The sequence below is a fragment of the Oryctolagus cuniculus genome, chromosome 7, assembly GCF_051225735.1.
Source record: "Oryctolagus cuniculus isolate XC-2025 breed Fujian yellow rabbit chromosome 7, ASM5122573v1, whole genome shotgun sequence".
Taxonomy (NCBI): Eukaryota; Metazoa; Chordata; class Mammalia; order Lagomorpha; family Leporidae; genus Oryctolagus; species Oryctolagus cuniculus.
Window position 1 is genome coordinate 125,395,464 of NC_142873.1, and position 16,931 is coordinate 125,412,394.

General features: G+C 38.0%; 1 protein-coding gene and 1 non-coding gene across 2 annotated transcripts in view; both read left to right on the forward strand.

The window, feature by feature from the left end:
* LOC100354698 (selection and upkeep of intraepithelial T-cells protein 1-like) overlaps positions 1-16,931 on the forward strand; it is a 151,913-nt gene that overhangs the window by 64,701 nt on the left and 70,281 nt on the right. The window lies entirely within an intron of this gene.
* On the forward strand, positions 344-471 carry LOC127493831 (small nucleolar RNA SNORA68). The gene has a single exon (XR_007924369.2). It is a non-coding gene; the product is annotated as a small nucleolar RNA SNORA68 (small nucleolar RNA).

Below are 16,931 nucleotides of genomic sequence, written 5' to 3' on the forward strand. Positions count from 1 at the left end.
CCCTGGATATCTTCAGTTCAATTGTTAGCACTCACTCCTAAGGATTCTGTTGGAGCTGATGTGTGGGGTCAAGGGACAAAGACAGTGATTTTTTGAGTGATTGCAAGAACCAGAGGAAGCCAATATAAATTTCTCTCACTTGTCAATGGTTTTTGAAGTTCAGTGACACCTCCCTAGCTGTGGTCAGCAATTCCTTTTGCATGAATACCTAGAAGTTAAGCTCAATCTTATGGTAGGTGTTTGTTTGCTTTTATAAGAAACTGCTGAAATGACCTTGCCATTTCATATATCATCAAAAACAAATAAGAGCACTTGTGTCTCCTGCTTTTCAATATTGGATTCTGCCATACTAAACCCAAGAATCACAGTTGTGTAGCAGTGATTTAAACACAGGTGTGCACAGCAAGTGGATCTCATCGCCTTTGGGGCTGAGGCTGTGCCACTGGAAGTGAATCTGGAAGTCTTACACCCCTGCAGAAAAAAGGAGAAAAAATACTAGGTTCTGTTAGTCTTTATAATTTTAGTCATTCACTAGACTGTTGTATAGTGGTTTCTCATCTTGGCTTTAATTTTTTTTTTTTGAGATTTCTATATAGGTAAAGTCAAGCAACACTTCTTTTTTAACACGAGTCTTTCATTTAGCAAAATGTCTGTCCATATGGGGTGTATGTTAGTACTTCATTCTTTTTTATTGATTAAAAATAATAGTATGTATATAGAATGCCCCCCCATCCTTCAGAGTGTACTCTGCTTTTTTTTCTAACTTGGACTATTATTAATATTTAAATTCTGAACATTTATGAACAAGTTTTTGTGTGAGTATATAATTTTCATTTCTCTTGAGTGTCTAGCAGTATCTCTACATTTCACATAGGAAATATGAAAATGTTTTTCAGATTGGCTTTAACAGAAATGTAGGAAGATTTTAATTTCTATTGACATCTAAAAATTGAGATATATTTACTTTCTTTTCACTCTATATGCCTTTAAAAAATAAAATCACAATATTAAGATATGATTGACAGACTAAAAACTGTACATATTTAATGTATACGACTTCCGAGGTTGCAAGCATATTCCTGTGAGACCATCACTACAATCTATGTTATAAACTTATTTATCACCTCCAAATTTTTCCTCCTACTTTTGTACTATTACTTCTTTTTATGATAAGGACACTTAGCTACCCTCTTAGCATATAGTGAAGAATACAACACAATAATATTAACTGCAGGCATTATGTTGGAAGTAGATCTCTAAGAACTACAATCCTCATGTAACTGATATTTGCACATTTTGACTAGCACCTACCTGTTTTATGGTTTCTCCAGTCTCTAACAATCATTCCATTCTCTGCCTTAATTAATCTGATGATTTTAGATTCCCCATATTAATGGTATCATGCACTGTTTGCCCTTCTGTTTGCTAGTTAACTCAGCATGATGTCCTCCAGGTTTATCCATGTTTTTGCAAATGGCAGGATTTCCTTCTTTTTATAAAGTTTATTCCACATTTTTTGTTCATTAATCCATTAATGATTACTTAGGTTAATTCCTTGTCTTGGTTGTTATGAATAATGCTGCAATAAGCATGGGAGTAAAAATATATATTTGAGATCCTGAGTTCTATTCCTTTAGAAGTATATATATATATATATATATATATATATATATATCACTTTCTGTGTAGTTTTTCTCTGATTTTGACAGCAGTGTATTGCTGTAAGCTTGCACTTGGAAACTGGAGTTTTATCAATGCTATTTTCATTTGCAAATAGTTGGCAATTTTGTGTGTGTGTGTGTGTGTGTGTGTTTTCCAGGGTTGAAAGCTGATGTATCCTACTCTGCTATATTGCTTAATTTTGTTTCTGATTTCTTCTATGTCTCTGGTTGTTTGTATTTTTGATTTCTTCATATTTGTTCATTTTTCCTTTTATTTCGAGTTTAATTACATTGTGTTCAGAAAAGATACTTAGATGTCTGGTAATAGTAATAGATAGAATTAAAAAGGAGAGAATGTTCCAACATGGGAATCAGTTCACATAGCAGACTCATAGAATGACAATCACTCTAAACAGCATTCTGATCTCAGAATCAGCTCTTAAGTCATTCTGATCTGGCTGAAAATCCCATGAGAGCATTTCAGGCATGGAAAGCCAAGACACTGTGGTAAAAAACGTTCTACATGAAGGATCTCTGTGAATGAGACTCCAGTGGAAAGAAGTGGCCATCAAAGAAGGATTTACTTTTCTCTGAAGGGAGGAGAGAACTTCTACTTTGCTTATGGCCTTGTCTAAATACTGACAGAGAATGTGGATTCTAAAGGCTTCCATAACCTTGGCAGCTCATGTCAAGAGCCTCAGGGGGTCCCTGATGTCATACATAAGAGTGTTAATTGTTAAATTAACCGCAGGACTCACTGTGCACTAACTCCTCATGCAGGATCTCTGTCCTCAATGAGTTGTATTACGAGTTAACTGTAAAACTTGTTCTCAGTGTGTGTGTGTAAATTGTTGAAATCTTTACTTAGTATAGAGCTAGTCTTCTGTGTATAAAGTTAATTGAAAATGAAATCTAATGGAGAATGAGAATGGGAGGGGAGAGTGAGGAGGAGGAGGGGTTGGAGGGTGGGTATTGTGGGAAGAATCACTATATTCCTAAAGTTGTGCTTATGATATTTGCATTCCTTAGATAAAAGGTTTCTTTGGGAAAAATAAATTAAAAAAAGAAAAGATACTTGGAACGATTTCACTCTTCTTACATTTGTTAAGACTTCTTTTATGACCTGTCACATGATCTATGCTATAGTAAGTTATGTGCACATTTGAGAATATAAATTTGGTTGTTTTTGAGTGAAATGTTCTGTATATATCTGTTAAGTCCATTTATGCTGTGCAGTTCTTCAAGTCTGCTCTTGTTGATTTACTGTCTGTATGATTGGTCTATTATTTTATGTGGTGTATTAAACTCTATGTCTGCCTTCAGATCTGTCAATGTATGCTAGGTGCATACAAATTTAAAAGTAGGTTACAATTATTTGAGATCCTTTGGGCCTCATGTATCTGGATCTTTATTCCCCTCCCACCTCCATACCCAGGTTTTAGATATTTTTTTATTTTTTATTTAGCAAATATAAATTTTCAAAGTACAGTTAATGGATTACAATGGCTCCCCCCCCATAATTTCCCTCCCACCCGCAACCCTCCCCTTTCCCACGCCCTCTCCCGTTCCATTCACATCAAGATTCATTTTCAATTATCTTTATATACAGAAGCTCAATTTAGCATGTATTAAGCAAAGCTTTCAACAGTTTGCACCCACACAGAAACACAAAGTGAAAAATACTGTTTGAGTACTAGTTATAGCATTAAATCACAATGTACAGCACATTAAGGACAGAGATCCTACATGGGGAGTAAGTGCACATTGACTCCTGTTGTTGACTTAACAAATTGACACTCTTATTTATTTATGACGTCAGTAATCACCCTGGGCTCTTGTCATGAGTTTCCAAGGCTACGGAAGCCTTTTGAGTTCGCCGACTGATCATATTTAGACAAGGTCATAGGGAAAGTGGAAGTTTTCTCCTCCCTGCCATCTCTAGTATTTCTGTTTGGTTTTCTTCTTTATGTCTTCTATCTCTGTCAAATGTCTCATTCTATTAATCTATTGTTTTTCTGATATTGCTTAGTTGTTTATCTGGGCCCTCCTGTAGTTTCTTTTAGATGATTATTTCTTTATCTTTTTTGAAAGATTTATTTATTTATTTGAAAGTCAGAGTTACACAGAGAGAGGAGAGGTAGAGAAAGAGAAAGAGAGAGAGAGAGAGAGAGAGAGAGAGGACTTCCATCCGATGGTTCACTCCCCAGTTGGCTGCAATGGCCGGAGCTCAGCCGATCCAAAGCCAGGAGCCAGGAGTTCTTCTGGGTCTCCCATGTGGGTACAGTGGACCAAGGACCTGGGCCCTCTTCCACTGCTTTCCCAGGCCATAGCAGAGCGCTGCATCAGAAGTGGAGCAACAGGGGCTCGAACCGGCACCCATACGGGATGCTGGCACTTCAGGCCAGGGTGTTAACCTGCTGTGCACAGTGCTGGCCCCCTAGATGATTATTTCAAATTTTTTCTTCTTGCTCGTATATCTCCATTAATGCTGGGTTGGTCTTAAGCTATACTTTTTATTGTGGTAGTATCATATTTCCCTGAATTTCTGTGTTCTTTGTGGCTTGTTGTTGGTCTCTGTACATTTAAAGAAGCAGTCAGCCAGTCTTTGCAGAGCATTTTCAACTTCGTTTATTTTCAGTACAACTTTTATTTTAAAGTTTGCTTTATCTATTGATAAACTATCCAATTCATCTTCTGTTACTCTTTTCTTAGTTTTTTCCCATTTCTTTACTTTGAATCTATTTATATCTTTGAACCTACAATATGTTTCTTGTAGACAACATATATTTGAATCATGCTTTTCTAACTGATTCTAAAAAATATCTGACTTTTTTCCAATGCACTTGTTTCTTTTACATCTAGGATAGCATTTACTATTCCTTCCATATTTCTTAATGTTTTCCATGCACTTTTATCTTTTGATTCCCCTCTCCCTTGATTATTTTATTTTTTGTGTAAAATAGATACTTTGTATAGTGTGTCATTTTAATTTTTAGTTTTATTATTTTTTATTTTTGGAGGTGTCCTTGATAGTTTCTGTAAGTGCTACAGTTATCAGCTCTAGCACATCAAATTATGAACCCTAAATATCTTCACATCCTGTTCCTGGGACTGTGGATACATTACTTTACATAGTGAAATGGAATGTGCAGTTGTGATTAGGAGCTTTGAGAGGGGAGATTATACGGATTGTGTGGGTGGGTCAGTGTTACCAGAAATGTCCAGTGAAAGGAAGCAAGGGGATTGGAATGATCCAGAGAGAGAAGATGTAAGGAGAGAAATGCATGTAAGAGTCAACATGATTGAAAATAAAGAGCCATCACATACAGGTCATTCTCTGAAAACTGGGAAAAGCAATACAATGGATCCTTCCCCAGAGCCTACAGAAAGAGTGCAGGACTGCAAACACTTTGAGACATATTTAGGTTGTTGGACAATTTTGGTTCCTTGCATATTTGTGGGACTCGGATCCCATTTCCTGGCTGGCTGTCTCTTGGGAGCCTAGAGGCTTCCCAAGGTCCTTTACATCCTCTCCAAGTGTCTCTGTCAGCAACAGTGGGTCAAGTTCTTTTCCCTCTTGAACCTTTGACTTCTCCTTCACACAGTTCTCTCTGAGTCCAGCCAAAGTCTCTGCTTTTATGGGCTTTACGATTAGATTAAAATACATTAATGTTTTAATGTTAAATGTTTAATGTTAAATACATTTTATATTTTCAGAAAATCAGAAACATACATCATTCTGTACCTCTGACGATATTAATAAATTAGTTCTTAGGTGTGATAATGGTATTGTAGCTATGTTGGGGGACATTCTTTTTATTGCTATGTACTGAAATATTTATGAATAAAATGATGTAATTTCTAAATATACTATGCTGATTTCTATTTGGGTAAATTCCCAGGAGTGGGATGGCTGGATCATATGGTTTGTCTTTATTCAGATTTCTGAGGTGCCTCTATAGTGTCTTACACATTGGCTGCATCAATTTACATTCCCATCAACAGGATATTAGGGTACCTTTTTCCCAACATCCTCAGCAGCATTTGTCATTTATTGGTTTCTGTATGAGAGTCATTGTAACCGGAGCAAGGTGAAACCTCCTTGTGGTTTTGATTTGCATTTCCCTGATGGCTAGTGATCCTGAGCACTTATTTATGTGTCTGTTGAATTTGAATTTCACTCTGGAGACATGCCTGATCAAGTCCTTTGCCAATTTCTTATAACTGAATTGTTTGTTTTGTTGCTATTGAATTTCTTGATCTCTTTATGGGTTCTGGCTATTAATTCTTTATCAGTTGCATAGTTTGTAAATATTTTCTCCCATTCTGTTGGTTTCTCTTTACTTTGTGGAGTGTTTCTTTTGCAGTGCAGAAGCTTCTCAGCTTGATATAATCCCATTTGTCATTTTTGGCTTTGATTGACTGTATTTCTGGGTCTTTTCCAAGAAGTCTTTGTGTATGCCAATTATTTGCAGAGTTCTCCAATGTTCTCTAGTAATTTCATGATATCAAGACATAGATTTATGTCTTTGCCCTGTAGTATGTCTTGCAATCTAGGATTGTAATGCTTCTGGATTTGTTTTTATTATTTAAGTTTGCTTTAGCTATTCAGGGTCTCTTGTGCTTCCACATGAATCTCAGCATCATTTTTCTAGATCTGATGGGAATATCCTTGGTATTTTGATTGGAATCACAAACATTATTGATTTTATGTGTTAATTTTATATTCTGCCACTTTAATAAATTCTTTTATGAGTTTCAACAGTCTCTTGGTGGAGTCTTTAGGGTCCCCTTTTGGGTTCCTTCTTTCCAATTGTATCTCTTTGATTTCATTTTCTTGCCTAATGGCTCTGTGTAAAACGTCCAGGATAATATTGAATAGCAATTATTAGAGTGAGCATCCTTGTCTGGTTCCAATTTTAGGGGGAATGATTCCAACATTTCCTAATTAAATAAGATGGTGACCATGAGTTTGTCATATATTGCCTTGACTGTGTTGAGGAATGTTTCTTCTATACCCAATTTGTTTAGGGTTTTCATCATGAAAGGATGTCGTATTTTATCAAATGTTTTATCTGTATCTATTGAGATAATATGGTTTTTGATCTTCAGTTTGTTAATGTGATGTATCACATTTATGGATTTGCAAATGTTGAACCTTCCCTGAATATCAGGGATAAATCCCACATGGTCTGGGTGAATGATCTTTCTGATGTGTTGTTGAATTCTGTTAGTGAATATTTTGCTAATTTTTGCATCTATGTTCATCAAGAATATTGATCTATAGTTCTCTTTCTCTGCAGTATCTTTTTTTAGTTTAGGAATTAAGGTGATTCAGGCTTCATACAAGGATTTTGAGAGGATTCCCTCCATTTCAATTATTTTGTATAGCTTGAGAATAATTGGAATTAGTTCTTCTTTAAATCTCTGGTGGAATTCAGCAGTGAAGTCATCAAGTTCTGGGCTTTTCTTTGTTTGGAGGGTCTTTATTACTGATTCAATCTCTGTCTAGTTTAGGTAATTACTGAATTTTGCTAAATTGTTTGTGTCCAGGAATCTTTCCATTTCTTCTAGCTTTCCCAATTTGTTGGCATACATATCTTTGTAGTAATTTTTGATAATTGTTTTTATTTCTCTGCTATCTGTTGTTACATTTCCTTTTTCATCTCTGATTTTATTAATTTGGGTCTTCTCTGGTTTTTTTAGTTAGTTGGAACAATAGTGTATTTTTTCAAAAAACCAGCTCTTCATTTCATTGATCTTTTATATTGTTTTTTGTTTCAATTTTAATTATTTCTTCTGTGATTTCAATTATTTCTTTCCTCCTACTAATTTTAGGTTTGGTTTGTTGTTGTTTCTGGGTCCTTGAGATGCAATGATAGCTCAATTTTTGGTACCTTTCCAATTTCTTCATGTAGGTATCAATTGCTATAAACTTTCTCTTAACACTGCTTTTGATGTTATCTCATAAGTTTTGATATGATGTATTGTCATCTTCATTTGTTTCCAGAAATTATTTGATTTCTTCTATGATCCACTATTCATTCAGGAGCATGTTGTTCAGACTCATGTGCTTGCATATTATCTAGAGATTCTTGGGTTGTTGACTTCCAGACTCATTCCATTGTGGACAGAGAAGATGCATGGTATGAGTTTGATTTAGTTTTTAATTTCCTGATACTTGATTTATGGCCTAGCATAAGTTCTATGCTAGAGAAAGTTCCATGTGCTGATGAGACGAATGTATATTCTGCAACTGTGTAGTGAAAAGTTCTGTTGATATCCATTAGGTCTATTTGGTCCATAGTGTTGATTAATACTGTTGTTTCTTTGTTGATTCTTTGTCTAATTGATCTGTCCATTGATGCCATTGATGAATGTTGGATGTTGAAGTCCCTGTTACTATTGTGTTGAAGTCTATTTCTCCCTTTAGATCCATTAACATTTCTTTTATATAGTCAGGCACCCTGTTATTGGATGCATATACATTAAGTATAGTCACGTCTTCCTGTTGAATTGATCTCTTAATCATTGCATAGTGACTTTCTTCATCTCTTTTAACACTTTTTTTTGTTAAAGTTATTTTGTATGATATTAGGAAGGCTACATCTGCCCTTTTTTCCTTCCATTATCATGTAATATCATTTTCCATCTTTTTCACTACCAGTTTGCATTTATCTTTGTTGGTGTGTTCTTGCAGGCAGCAAATAGGCAGGTCTTATTTTTTAACTCACTCATCTAATCTGTATCTTTTAACTGGAAAGTAAAAACCATTTACATTTAAGATTACTATTGACAAGTAATGACTTTGCCCTGATAGTTTTCCATAAGTATTCCTATTATTTACTTTGGATTTCTTTTGTACTTTTACTGGGAGATTCTCTGCCTTCACATTTTTTCATAATGATGGCTATCTTTCTGTGTTTCTGTGTGTAGCACCTCTTTAACCATTTTTTGTAAGGCTGGACAAGTGGTAAAATTTCTTTCAATTTCTGTTTGTTATGGAAGGTCTTTATTTCACCCTCATTCATAAATGAGTGCTTTGCAGGGTACAGTAGTCTTCTTTGATTTTTTTTCTATTAAAACTTGGGTTATGTCTCTCTATGTTCTCATAGCCTGAAGAGTTTCTGATGACAAGTCAGCTGTGAGTCTAATTGGAGACATTAAGAAAGTAATCTGGCATTCCTGTTGTGCACATTTTAGAATATTTTCTTTCTGTATTACTGTTGAAAGTTTGACTATAAAGTGTCATGGTGAAGATCTTTTCTGGTCATGTCTATTAGGAGTTCTAAGTGCTTCCTGTACTGGCACAAAAATAGATATGCAGATCAATGGAACAGAATAGAAACTCCAGAAACCAATCCATGCATCTGCAACAAACTTATATTTGACAAATGAGATAAAAAATCTATCCCTGAAGCTAGGACAGTCATCAACAAATGGTGCTGGGAAACTGGATCTCCATGTGCACATGTATGAAGCTAGCCTCCTACCTTGCACCTTATACAAAAATCCACCAGGCCGGCGCCGCGGCTCACTAGGCTAATCCTCTGCCTTGTGGCACTGGCACACCGGGTTCTAGTCCCGGTCAGGGTGCCAGATTCTGTCCCGGTTGCCCCTCTTTGAGGCCAGCTCTCTGCTGTGGCCAGGGAGTACAGTGGAGGATGGCCCAAGTCCTTGGGCCCTGCACCCCATGGGAGACCAGGGTAAGTACCTGGCTCCTGCCATTGGATCAGTGCGGTGAGCAGGCACAGCGTGCCAGCCATGGCAGCCATTGGAGGTTGAACCAACGGCAAAGGAAGACCTTTCTCTCTGTCTCTCTCTCTCTCACTGTCCACTCTGCCTGTCAAAAAATAAATAAATAAAATTAAAAAATAAAAATTAAAAAAAATCCACCCAAAAGGAACAAAGACATAAATCTATCCTGATATCATGAAACTACTAGAGAACACTGGAGAAACTCTGCAAGACATTGGCATAGGCAAACACTTCTTGGAAATGACCCCGGAGGCACAGGCAATCGAAACTTAAATTGACAAATGGGATTATGTCAAGCTGAGAAGCTTCTGCACTGCAAAAGAAACACTCCACAAAGTAAAGAAGAAGCTGGTAGAATAGGAGAAAATACTCGCAAACTATGCAACTGATGAAGAGTTAATAGCCAGAACCTATAAAGAGCTCAAGAAATTCCGCAATAAAACAAACAATCCAGTTAAGAAATGGACAAAGGGCTTGATCAGGCATGTTTCAATAAAGAAATTAAAATGACCAATAGACACATAAAGAAGTGCTTAGGATCACTAGCCATCAGGGAAATGCAAATCAAAACCACAATGAGGTTTAACCTCACTCCAGTTAGAATGGCTCTCAAACAGAAATCAACAAACAGCAAATACTGGTGAGGATGTGGAGAAAAAGGTACCCGAATCCATGTTGGTGGGAATGTAAACTGATGCAGCCACTGTGGAAGACAGTATGGACATACCTCAGAAATCTGAATAAAAACCTACCATATGATCAGCCATCCCACTCCTGGGAATTTACCCAGACTAAAAGAAATCAGCACATGAAAGAGTTATCTGTACCCTCATGTTCATTGCAGCTTAATTAACAATAGCTAAGATATGTAATAAACCCAGATGTCCATCAACTGAAGACTGAATAAAGAAATTATGGTATATATACACTATGGAGTACTACTCAGCCATAAAAAATATGAAATCATATTTGGTTAAGATACCTGCATCTTATTTCAAAGTATGTGGCTCCAGTTCCCAATTCCAGCTTCCTACTAACGTGAACTCTGAGAGGTTTGCAATTAATTGAGTGCCTACAACCTCCATGGGAGATCTGGGTTGAGTTGCTCCTGGTTTCTGCCTGGCCCATCTCTCTCTCTCTCCCCCTTCTTTCCTCTCTCTCTCTCTCCATCTCCCCTCCTTTCAAATAATTAAAAATTGAGCAAAATACTTAGACATTTATCCAAGGAAGGTATGCAATTAGCCAACAAATATATGAAAAAATGATCACTATACAAATCAAAATAAAATGCAATATCTCTTTACATCTCTGAACATTATCAATCAATCAGGAACATTGTTTTTGAGGATGTGAGGAAATTGGAAGCCTCTGTATTCCTGGTGAAAATTTAAAATGCTGAAGTCATCTGAGAAATAGTAAGAATGTTCCCCAAAATATTAAAGGTAGAAATACTATTTGATCCAATAATCTTATTTCTGGGTATACATTCAAATTAATTAAAGTTACAATTTTGAAGAGATTTGTGTGTTCTCATATTAATTGTGGAATCCTGTACAATAGTCAAAATACGGAAGCAGCATAAATCCCATCAGTGTATGAATGAATAAAGAAAATGTGTTACACACATACAATGGAATACTATTCAGCTTTAATAAAGAAGGAAATTCTTTCATGTTCTGATTCAGGAAAATCTAGTAAATGAACATTGACTGACCAGTGTGGAAGGGACTGTGAAACTGAAAAAAAGCACAAATATCCAGGTTTAGGGAGTTAGGAAATGTGATCTTGGGTGGCAGAGAAAAGGAAAGAGGTTTTACAAAGTTGTCCTGTGGCTGACCAGAATGCACCTGGACTTTCTCAAGAAATATTTACATTTATAAGAGACATGATGGCCATCAGGTAAGAGTGGCATTTTATCTAAATGACACTATCCTACATGGTTTGGGGTGACTGTCAGGGTGATCTAGAGAGCAAGATGGTGGTTACAATCAAGATGGCCACAGTATTATCAAGCTAGATCTCTACAGTCCACCACTTGCAACTGGCTCTTACAGCCTCACTCTCTCCCCTCTTCTAGGATGTGACATAGACCTTCAATGGATTTTTGACATGGTCTTGCCAGCATTTACAGACTCTATTGAAGCAATATAGATTCATAAAAGAGACAAGAATGATTACTGGAATAACAATAACATTCAATACTTCCCACTAGGAACTCAATAAGTCAAACCAGTGACATTGGCAGACATCGTGGTTAGTGGTCACACATGAGCTTCTTGGGATACTTTGTCCATTGCATCATGGCCATGGGCGCCTTGTTCTCAGCCATCTTTTGGAGCAGTTTTGTTTGTAAGGGTGTCTTAACATTCCTGGTGGAGGTCAGCAATGTTTTCCTTATCACACACATGATGATGAAGATCCACAATGCCCAGGATCGTCTCCTCTGCTGTGTCAACAAGTATGTCAGCTTGGTCATGTACTTTCTCTTTCACTTGTCCCCTCAGGCCTACCTCGCCAATTTCTTACTGTAGTATGTGGGCCAGAGGACCCTGGACAGCTTCCTTCTGAGCATCCTGCTTGTGCTGGACATACTGATCCTCATTTACTTTTCACACCTACTACAATTTGACTTCTACCCTGAGCATGTCTCCAAGCAGCCACACAAAGACAAGTTCTTGATTAAGTGACAGACACAGAGCCTGGGACTTGTGGCAAGGGCAGCAGATATAGCCAAGAACAGAAACTGCCTCACACATCAACTGGGACTTAGCCCCAGGCCTGGGTGTCCTGGGCCCAGCCTCACCACCTTGAACCTGAAACCTACACCATTGAAAACACTAATGAAAGAATAAAAAAGAGGGTGTAGAATATGAGAGAAGACATAATATAAGTGATTTGGGTACTCATGTGTGACATGAGGTTTGTGGTATCAGTATTATCATAAGGGATGTCCCCTCGGAATTGTGTCCTAATAATAGCACAGATTCCCCCCCCCCTTAGTGTACTGTTACACTATCAAGGTGCATGTGGTTCTGTGGTGCCACTTTTCTTGTGTAAGTTACTTCATAGTTGACCATAACTAATTCATATTTTCTATCACTGAGGGCATGTAGTGTAAAGATAGTTAGGATCTCAATATGTGCAATGACATAATGAGGAAATGAGAAAAGAAGGCAGAAAGTCGTACCATTGAAAACCAGAATGGGATCACCATGCTTGGAGGAGAAACAGGTCAAAAGCTGAGGCAGAATTGAAAGACCTCTACCCTGTGTCCATATGAAGCCTAGTGTGGAATGGTCTAACTACCAATGCTGCAACCAAGGCCATGGATTAGTGCCACAAAGCCATTAAGTCCCATTAGGGGCGATCCAATAAATATTTGATCACTAACTCTAATCTGTGGCAAACCTGTTTTTTTAAAAATGATTTATGGTGTGATTAAAATGCTCTGTTTGTATGCAATTCACATGCCTAGTATGATTAGGATGCTTGTATCTAGTAGAATTCGCTTGTTTCCAAGATAAGGCTACAAATTGACTTAAGGGTCAATAACCAGGGATCACCCACAAGAGCCTGTCTGAAATTTTCTCAAAATCTCCTTGTATCTGTACATTTGTGACTTTTGGCTTTTTGGGTTCAGCATAAGGCCACACTTCCTTTTGTTTGGCACTACACTCGAGCATGAAAAGGAAACCATGACAAGGTTGATTTAGAAAAGATTTTATGAGTCACTGAGTAATGTTAAGATTTGCTATGTCAGACATAATCAAGTGCTTTGCAACTGTTGGGCCTCATGATGTATTTACTCAAGGTTTTCCATTCTGACCTCTGTGGGGATAGCCATCAAAGTAGTCCAGGTAAACTTGACAAGGGAAGTTGTCCACATACCCAACATGCAGAGACATTACAGCTCTGTGCATAAAGGTGAGCCTATTGTAGGAAAATATTGGCTTCAAAAACAGACCTCACCAGAAACAGCAGCAATAAAAGTTTCAGGCCATAGCTAGAAGTGAAAAAATAAATGTTGAGCAGGTACTTATAACACTAAATATGCGCCATCCAGCAAGACAACATGGGTATTGTCATCTCTGTGAGACCTGGCAGAAGCAGCTAGGGCCTGCTGCAGTGGAACATAACATACACATTGACTGGCGGGATGGGGTCCATCAGTGATTTCTAAATTCATGGTAAAACAGCATGCCAAACACAGAGACCAACTTTAGTGCCCCGAAGTGTTTCCTTCAGCTCATTATGACATAGCCACAACCAAAGGGTGAGAATCCACCAGGATCAACAGGAGTCACTTTAGGTGGGCCAGAAACTTCTGACAGGTGGGAAGAACATCTAATCCATCCTGAAGGAACACTTCATTTGAGTTTCCACTTAATTTTCCCTTCCCCTGCATTAGCATCTGCAGTGTTCAAAACAACAGTTCTCCATCTGTGCACCAACTCAGGCAGCACAGCATCTGGATGGTGTTTGATGCTGGGGTCAAAGCCCCTGGTGTTCATATGGGGCAAGAATGATAGTGTCTTGGTATTTAAATTTAACAATGCTTCACTAAGAATTTTAGTCAAGCTGGCCAAGGTAGGTTTACCTAATAAGACTGGGATTTGGTGTTTTAATAAGCTGTTCTTTGTCTCCACCATACTACTGCCTGAGGGTTATAAAAGGTAAAAGTGTCATGCTATATCATGTGTTGAAGCATAATTCTGGATAGCATTTCTCGTGAAATGGATACCTTGATTCCCGTAAATGTGGTGAGAGTATCTGTACATCACATTTACCTTTTTGAGGTCTTTGATGATGGCACTTTGGTGAGCTCTCTTTCTAGAAAAAGCTTGAATGAGTCCAGAAGCTGTACCTGCAAAGATTAAAGTATGTTTGTGTTTCTTACTGTCCAGCAAAGGGAGAATGTATTTGAAACTCTTACCAGAAAAATGAAGCAAGAAGAATAAATAAAGGACATAAAAACTGGAAAGGAGGAAATTAAACATTGATTGCTGCAGATGACCTGAATTTATATACACAAAAAATCAAAGTCTCCACCAGAAACTATTGGAACTCATAAGCAAACATAAATCAAAAAACCAATCCCATTTATAATACCTACAAATAAATAAATAAAATACCTAGGAAAAATTAAGCTAAGAAATAAAAAGATATCTACAAAGGAAACTATAAAGCATTGATGAAATAAATGGAAAAGGACACACAAAAATGGAGCAGCATTTCATATTAATGGACTGGAAGAATAAACATAGTTAAAATGTCCATATTACTCAGTTATCTACAGATTCAGTATAATCGCTATTAAAAAACAATGACTTTTTTACAGAACTGGAAAAAACATCCTAAAATTTATATAGAAGCACAAAAAGTCCCAAGTGGTAAGTGTGATATGAAGCAAAAGGACCAAAGCAAGAGGCATCACACTACCCCAATTTACAATATACTACTTGATTGTAATCACAGCAGCATGGCATTGGTTGAAAAATAGATGTATAGACCAATGGAGCAGGAGAGAACATAACAGTGAACCAGTACACCTATGATCTCTGCCAAGTGCTAAGAATACACACTGGCCTTTTCAATAAATGAATGCAGAAGGTATCTTTCTGCAGAAGAATGAAATTAGACCCTCTGTGTCTCACCACATACAAAAAAATCAACTCAAATTACAATTTTTAAAGATTTATTTATTTATTTATTTATTTGAAAGTGAGAGTTATGCAGAGAGAGAAGGAGAGGCAGAGAGAGAGAAAGAGAGGTTTTCCATCTACTGGTTCACTCACCAGTTGGCCGCAACAGCCGGAACTGCGCCTATCTGAATCCAGGAGCCAGAAGCTTCTTCCAGATCTCCCATGCTGGTGCAGGGACCCAAGGACCTGGGCCATCTTCTACTGCTTTCTCAGGCCATAGCAGAGAGCTGGATCAGAAGTGGAGCAGCCGGGACTAGAACCAGTGCCCATATGGGATGCCAGCACTGCAGGTGGCAGCTTTACCTGCTACACCACAACACCAGCCCCTCAAATTACAATTGTAAATGCAAGACCTGAAAACGTGAAACTATTTTGAGAAAACACAGGAGTAATATTTCAGGCATTGGAATGGACAGATTTTTTGAATAAGACCTCAAAACCAGAAAACAATAGCAAAAATAAACAAATCATATTACATCAAAAGGAAAAGTTCTGCATGTAAACTTTGTTTTATACCTTTGTCAAACCAATGGTCAAAAATGTTATACTGCTATAGTTTTAATGATCTGTGATTACTTTAAACTTTGGGTGAAATGGTCATTTTTCCATTCAATTTTTATATTCCCACTAAACTAGGGTCTCTTTTCTTTTTGTTAAACTTCTTACTCAGTGAAGCATTAAACCTTTTTACTATAATATAATTTTAAAATATGTTATCTCAAAAACTTAAAAAATGAAAGAAACTGAGAAGGAAAAAGGGACTGAGGGAGAGGAAGAGGGAGGGATTGAGGAAGGCAATATCATTATGTTCTTAGAATTGTATCTACAGGGGCCATCGCTGTGGCCTAATTGATAAAGCTATTGCCTGCAGTGCCAGCATCACATATGGGCGCCCGCTCAGGTCCCAACTGCTCCATTTCTGATCCAGCTCCCTGCTAATACGCCTGGGAAAGCAGTAGAGCATGGCCTGCAAGTACCTGGGTCCCTGTCACCCACGTGAGAGACCCGGAAGAAGCTACTGGCTCCTGGCTTCTGATCAGCTCAGTTCCAGCCATTGTGGTCATTTGGGGAGTGAACCAGCAGATGGAAGACCTCTCTCTGTCTCTACCTCTCTCTCTCTGTAACTTTGCCTGCCAAATAAATTAATCTTTAAAAAAACCTACAGGGCCAGCACCGGGGCTCACTAGGCTAATCCTCCACCTGTGGCACCGGCACCACGGGTTCTAGTCCCGGTCAGGGTGCCGGATTCTGTCCCGGTCGCTCCTCTTCCAGTCCAGCTCTCTGTTGTGGCCTGGGAGGATGGCCCGAGTCCTTGAGCCCTGCATCCGCATGGGAGACCAGGAGAAGCACCTGGCTCCTGGCTTTGGATCAGCACAGTGCGCTGGCTGCAGCATGCTGGCCACAGAGGCCATTGTGGGGTGAACCAACAGAAAAGGAAGACCTTTCTCTCTGTCTCTCTCTCTCTCACTGTCCACTTTGCCTGTCAAAAAAAAACCTACAAAAAATTGTTTTTAATAGCTATAAAATATTGAACCTTGGAATAAATTTAACCAAAGATGTGAAAGACGTCAACACTAAAATTTACAAGGTATTATTGAAGGAGATTGAAGACACAAAAAAAATGGATGCAGGTAAGTTTATGCATGTGGAAGACTTTGGCATCACCTACAAAATGCTGGTTTTACAAGTGCTCAGAATGCAAGAGTTATGGGGTCATGGTGGTTTCCGCCATTTCAACAGAAAGCCTGGAAAGCCAGACAGAGCTTTGCTGCAGCGTGGGAGCCTCTGATGAGGTAATGCCTAGTGGAGT